Here is a 7,402-nt window from a genome sequence, read left to right as displayed (position 1 = left end):
GGGGGCACAGAGTCTTAGCCACTGGACCACCAGGGAAGTCCCCCTATGGGTTGTTTTAGGTCCTGCTGACCTGGAGTCAGGACTGTCATTACAGCCAAGGACCTAGACCTGGGTAACCTTGAATAGCCCCCACTGTGTTGGCAAAGCCCTCCAAGTGCTGGTTGGTAGGTGGTTCATGACCAGGAAGCCTCCGTGTCTGTCACAGACAATTACACCAAAAATTATACCTCCACTGTCAACAGAGCATGCCTGTGAGGGTTTGGAGGTGGGTGGGAAGTGAGCAGAAGACGATCTGAAGCTGTGAGGTCTGAGGCTGGCCTGTGAAAAGGGCAGGAGACAGTTGTGGGTAGTTTACTCTGCCTCAGCTAGAGGCATAAACGCCTCTTTCTAAAATACCAGCACCCCCTAGTGGGAGTAAGTCTCCATTCACAATGAGTGTTTTTAACCAGGAGTTGCTGCATTTAGAAGGGAAGAACAAACATCTCACAGCACCAACTGAAACGGAGCATCTCCTTCAATAGCGGATGTATGTAATACACCACAGGGGTGCCAATGAACAGGACCTGTGATTTTATCACCAATACATTAACAGGTCTTTTTATATCACATTACAGTTGTTGCAGATAACCTGAAATATCATTTCCATTTATCACTACTTTGAAATTATGCCCCTTTTATCTCTTCCCCTGGAGCATGTTATTTAGCACATTAATAAAGAAGCACATTAATAAAGAAGCACATATGTTAGCAGATTTCCAATTTGTTTTTATTTGTATTAAAGCTGTAATACAATGTAATTATTTCCTTTTGAGTCTTATGTTTTTTATTTTATTTTTTTTTATTTTTTATTTTTTTAAAATATTTATTATTTGGCTGCTTGTGGAGGTGGGCACACAGAATCTTTGTTCTTCGTTGTGGCATGTGGGAAATTTTAGTTGTGGCACACGGGATCTAGTTCCCTGAACAGGGATCGAACCCTGGCCCCTGCACTGGGAGTGCAGGGTCCTAGCCACTGGACCACCAGGGAAGTCCCTGTTTTTTATTTTAGGCATTGAAAGCACTATCTTGAAATGGGGTCCATAGGCTTCACTGGGCGGCAAAAAGGGTCCACTTTTTTGCAGATTATATTCCATTATAGGTTATTACAAGATATTGGTTACAATTCCCTGTGCTGTACATTATATCCTTGTAGCTCATCTATACCTGATCCTTTTTGTGAATCCAGATGTTTTTATTCCAAATTTATTGCTCTTGGTAACGTCCCACAACTCATTAACTACTCTTTCAAAAGCAGCATTATTAAGATAAAGTTCACATGCTAGACAACTCACCTATGTAAAGTATACAATTAAATGGTTTTCTGTATATTCAGAGTGGGGCAACCGTGACTAAAATAGACATTTTCACCACTCCCATCAGCAATCACTCCCCATTTTCCCTTCCCCTTTTCCTTCTCAGCATCCAATCAAATAAATTACACATCTCACCCTTAAGTAACCCACCAATTTACTATTTTCTGTCTCTGTGAATTTGCCTGTTCTGACCCTTTTTCATATAAATAGGATTACACAATACAGGGTCCTCTGTAAATGGTTTCTTTCACTTAGAACAAAGTTTTCAAGGTTCATCTATGTTGTCGCTTGTGCCTGATTTCAAAGAGGATGCCAGGGACTTCCCTGTTGGTCCAGTGGCTAAGAAAGACGTGGCACTCTCAATGCAAGGGGTCCAGGTTCGATCCCTGGTCAGGGAACTATATCCAATGTGCTGCAACCAACAGCTGGCACAGCCAAATAAATAAATAAAATGATAAAGAGGATACCTTCAATAATTCCTTATTAAAACTATTTGTGCACTCCAGTATTTTTGCCTGGAAAATTCCATGGACAGAGGAGCCTGGTGGGCTACAGTCCATGGGGTTGCAGAGTCAGACACGACTGAACACACACACACCATGCCCCCACCCCCGTCTACTTTTATTCCTGATCAGACTCTTAGCCTCTGCAGGGACTACTTTTGGAACCTCATCCTCAGGTTCCTCAGGTCTGCCTTGGAGGTGTTGCTGGTGCCCGCTTGGGAACCCGGATGCCGCTGCTTCGCTGCGCTCTCCTGGCAGGGCACAGGGAAGCAGCAGGTGGCCACGCACTTGGTTTCCTCCTTGACTGGCTCCCATCTGATTACTACGTCCTCTCCATGTCACCTTCAGTGTGGAAGCCTCCTCAGCCCTTCCTCTAAGCTGAGGTTCACCTCTCTGAAAGAGGAGCTTGGGCATTGCTGAGCTATGTTGATCTCTGCAAAAGCAAGATGCATTTTCTCCTGAGGTCTGTGGCAGTCAGCTCCCAAATGAAGCTTATTTAATAAAGGAATTAGTTCCAATTGAATTCTCAAAAAAAAAAAAAAAAACTATTTGTGTATTATAGGTATTTGATAGAGATCCTATTTCAGGTTAAGGAAGTTTCTATTCCTAGTTTTCTGAGAGGTTTTTTAATCTGTTCAAAAATTTGAGAATTTAACCAAATGTCTTCTCAGCATCCAATCAGATAATTGTACAATGTTTCTCCTTTTACACTGCTTATATGATGAAGGACACCACAGAATTTCTAGTGTCAAATTACCCTTACATTCCTGGGATAAACCCAAGTGGTCGTAATACTTATTTTCACCCTCTTAATACTTCTGCGTCTAGAGTCACAAACAAGTTTGACCTGTAGTTTTCCTTTTTTCTACTATCTTTATTAAGTTTGGATATCAGGGTCATGGTGGCCTCATAAAATGACTTGGGGACTCTTTTTTTCTTCTTTTTCAGTCATCTGAAACAGTTAGTACATGATTGGAATGAACTGTTCCTTGGAAGTTTGCTAGAATTCATCTGTAAAATGGCCTGCATTTGGGATTGCCTTTGTGAAAAGATTTTAAATTACTGCTTCAATGTTTTAATAAGTTTTGGAATCATAGGCATTCTATTTCTTCTTGAGTTAGTTTTATTGTTATTTTTTCTGGGAAAAAAATTCCTATTTCATCTAAGTTTTAAAATGCATTCACATGAAGGTACAGAACAATTGTATTATAATATCATAACCTTCACTGTATCTACAGCTACATCTCCTTTTACATTCCTATTATTATTTATTTGTGCTTTCTATTTCTCTTCTATCTTGCCAGATATGTGTTTGCCTTTCCAAAGAACCATCTTTCGGTTTATTTGGTTCTCTCTGATTTGTATTTGAATTTGGCTTTTATTTATAAAAGCCCTTTTGCGGGGCAGGGTGGGAACTTACTCTATTATCCTTTGTCTAACTTCTTAGAAACTCAGCTAATTAATTTCAGCCTTTCTTGTTTTCAGATTAGCATTTAAGAGGCCATATATTTCCTTCTATTTGCCACTTTTATTGTATCTCACAAGTTTTGAAATGTAATATTATTATAATTCAGTTCTAAATATTAAAAAAAACTTCCCATTGTGATTTTTTTTTTTCTGACCAAGAGTCTATTCAGAAACATCAAGGTTTATGGTAATTTTAAACTATTTGTTGACATCTAATTTAATGGCAGTGCGGTCTGGGAAAGTGGTCTGCATGACATCAGTTCTTTGAAATTTGTGAAGACTTGCTTTGTGGTCTTGCAAGTGATGACTCCGGTCATGGCTGCATGTGTGCTTGAGAAGAATGTGAATTTTAAATTATTGAGTGCAAGGTTCCGTGTTCATCAAATCCAGCTTGGTTTTGATCAAATCTTCTACAGTTATTACATTTTATCTTTTGAAGTAGTACTAACTCTGGGAGGCTTGTTGGAATTTCTCACAATGATGGTGCCTTTCTCAATTTCTCCATGTCCTCCAATTCATTACTGCTTTATACATATTTTAGATTTTTAAGATTAGTTTTATACAGGCTTATATGTATATTTTTTATCAATGTATCACTCTAATAATGCCTATTTTAATCTGAATTTAAGACAACTAACCACCTTTATTTTAGTTACGATTTGCTTTTTTTTTTCATCCTTTTACTTTCAACTTTGGTGTCTTAATACCTCAGATATTATTATAGGCTACAAGTAACTGGATTTCATTTTCTCTAATCCAACAGTCTCTATTAATAATCACATTATTTCACTTACCTTCATTATGATTATTGGTATCTTTTGGCTTGTTTCTACCACTTTATCTTGGTTTCTATTTGTCTCACTTTTTCCATGTTGTTCCCCCTTTCTTGCTGTTTCTTGTTTGTTTTTTTTTGTAGTGTGTGTTTTATATTTTATATGCTTGTTCATTTGGGAGATTTCACTTCATTGGTCTTTAGTCTGGCTTTGTATTTAAATTGTTTGCTGTTAGATTTTATCCAGTATTTCTGCACTATTAAAAAAGGGAGGGACAACTTCCTTTATCAGTACTGTCTGCCATTTGTATGTATGCACACACACACACTTTCTCTTTCTCTCATAAACAAAAATTTTTGTGAAGCCAATTCCCAGAAATGTAATCTCTAGCTCAAAAGGTTATGCACTATTTTTAAACTATTCAACTTTTAATAGTATTATATAAAGATATTCCATGACGTGAAAGTGTCCTTGAAATATTATTTAATTGTTCACAATATTTCACTATTGTAAAATTAACCATATTTGAAAATGAATTCTCTATTTTTAAACACTAGTTTTGCTTATAATTTATCACTGCTTATACTTATAAGCAAACTGATGACTGATATTCTTGGGCATATTTAATTACTGAATTAATTCAGAATTACTGCATACTCTTTAGAGTACATGTACTTTTGCAACCCCATAACTGTAGCCCACCAGGCTCCTCTGTTTATGGAATTTTCCAAGCAAGAATACTGGAGTAGGTAGCCATTCCCTTCTCCAGGGGATCTTCCCGACCCAGGGAATGAACCTGGATCTGCATTGCAGGCAGATACTTTACCATCTGAAACACCAGGAAGCCCATATGTTTCCATACACAATACCAAACATATACTTACAGTCAGAGTTTATGAGAATTTGGTGTCTCCAAATGTTTGAAAATTCTGGGTAATATAATTTCTCTTATCTTTGCCTGGCTGTCAGATGGACGTTTATATCTCACTGTTTAAATTTACATTTTTTCCTTATAAAGTTAAACATTTCTCACGTGCTTATGGCTACTTGTATATCTTTGGTGAACTGTCTAATCTGCTAAGACCACTTTTATTTGGGATATGTACTTTCTTATGTAAAAAATGTATTTTACATTAAGGATGGCATGCTTAATACTCACTGCAAACATTTTGCCTTATATACCATTTCCCTTCTCATTTAATGTTTATGTGATTTTTCATGGACAGAAGTTATTTTACTTTTCTATACACAAATCAGTCTTTTCCTTCATAATTTCTGATTTTGGCCTCACACTTTAAAAGGCCAGCTACAATTCCAATGTTATATACACATTTCCTTTTTTGCTTCTGCACTTCCCTTATTTTAACTTGTATGTATGAATCTATAATTAGTCAGGATTAGGGGTGGGATATAAGATTTGAGGTAGAAACCACACTTGGTTTCTTTCTCCTAGTGGCTGTCCTAGCCTATTTGTTGGATGATCGATCCTATCTTCTTCATCATATATTAAATTCCTTCAGATACTTGTGTTTCTTTCTGACTAATCAACTTAACCCCACTGATCTTTTTATAAGCTGCAAGCAACTGGATTTCATTTTTTCCAATCCAACAGTCTCTATTAATAGTCACATTGTTTTCACTTACATTCATTATGATTGTTGATATCTTTTGGCTTGTTTCTACCATTTTAGCTTGGTTTCTAGTTGTCTCATTTTTTCTGTTTCTTTTCTCCTCTTTCTTGCTGTTTTTGTTTTTTGTAGTGTGTGTTTTATTTATTTTCTTTGCATGTTTATCAGTCTGGGAGATTTCATTTTATTGGTTTTTAGTTTGGCTTTGTATTTAAATTGTTTGCTGTTATATTTTATCCAATATTTCCACATTATTAAAAAGAAAGGGACTATTTCCTTTATCAGTACCATCTGCCATTTTTATCTGGAAGGCTATGTATGTATGTATACTCTCTCTCTCACACATACTGTACAAGAATTTTTGTGAAAACCCTAACCAATATTTTGTGACAACCTATGTGAGAAAAGAATCTGAAAAAGAATGAATATATGAGTATGTATAACTGAATCACTTTGCTGCACACCTGAAACTAACATTATAAATCAACTCTATCCAATAAAATTGAAATTAAAAAAATAATTTTTATGAGACAAAGTCCCAGAAATGTAATGTTTTCACTCTGTGGTACATGGAACATTTTCATATGTCAGATGGAAACTTCTACCTCATCACTAAACTTTTTTTTTTTTTAATGGCTAAACTTTTGAGGGAGTTTCTTGGCTATTCTCACATAATTATTTTTCATGATGAAATGTGAAGTCATTTTGTCAATCTCCTTCTCCTCTTCCTACCAGAAGCCTTCTTTGGCTTTTGATTGAAACTATATCACATTTACATACTCCACTGCTAAGAATGGATATTTTTTATAATATCACTTTTCAATCCCAGAACATAAAGTGTTTTTCTATTAATCAAGGCTTCCTTTGTATCCCATAATAAAGTTTATCATTTAAAAAAATAACAGCTTTTGTTCACTTGAAACTATCACAACATTGTTAATTGGCTATACCTCAATACAAAATAAAAAGTTTAAAAAAAATAGAGATGACCAAAAAAATAAAAAATGACCACTTTATTGAGACATGGTTCACATTCACCATTTTAAACTGCTCACTTCGGCAGCACATATACTAAAATTGGAACGATAACAGAGAAGATTAGCATGGCCCCTGCGCAAGGATGACACGCAAATTCGTGAAGCGTTCCATATTTAAAAAAAAAAAATAAAGTGAATGGCGGGACTTTCCTGGTGGTCCAATGGTTAAGAATCCACCTCGCAATGCAAAGAAGGTGGGTCCGATTCCTGGTCAGGAAACTAAGATCCCACATGCCATGGAGCAACTACGCTCGAGTGCCACAACAAAAATCCAGTATCCTCAATTAAGACCTGACAGAGCCAAATAAAAAAAAATAGTTAAAATAAATAAATAAATAAAGTGAATGGCTTTTAGTATATGCAGAATTGTGCAATCATCATTACAGTCAATTTTTTTAGAATTTAAAAAATATTTATTTACTTATTTATTTAGGCTGTGCCAGGTCGTAGTTGCAGCATGTGGGCTCTAGTTCCCTGACCAGGGATTGAACCTCGGGCCCCCTGCATTCAGACTGGAGTCTTAGCCACTGGACCACCAGGGGACTCCCTGCAGTCAATTTTTAAACATTTTTTTCCCCACCACAACAAAGAAATCCCATGCCCATTAGCATTCACTCCCCATTTCCTCCAATATCCCAGTGC

The 7,402-nt window shown here is 36.4% G+C and overlaps 1 non-coding gene across 1 annotated transcript; it reads left to right on the top strand.

The window, feature by feature from the left end:
* The first annotated feature begins 6,770 nt into the window (after window positions 1–6,770).
* LOC122695797 lies at window positions 6,771–6,878 on the top strand. Its single transcript, XR_006341550.1, has one exon. It is a non-coding gene; the product is annotated as a U6 spliceosomal RNA (small nuclear RNA).
* Window positions 6,879–7,402: the final 524 nt, after the last annotated feature.

Source organism: Cervus elaphus, chromosome 5 (genome assembly GCF_910594005.1).
Source record: "Cervus elaphus chromosome 5, mCerEla1.1, whole genome shotgun sequence".
NCBI lineage: Eukaryota > Metazoa > Chordata > Mammalia > Artiodactyla > Cervidae > Cervus > Cervus elaphus.
Note: the sequence above shows the minus strand (reverse complement) of the source record. Positions and strands in the feature narration are given on the sequence as shown.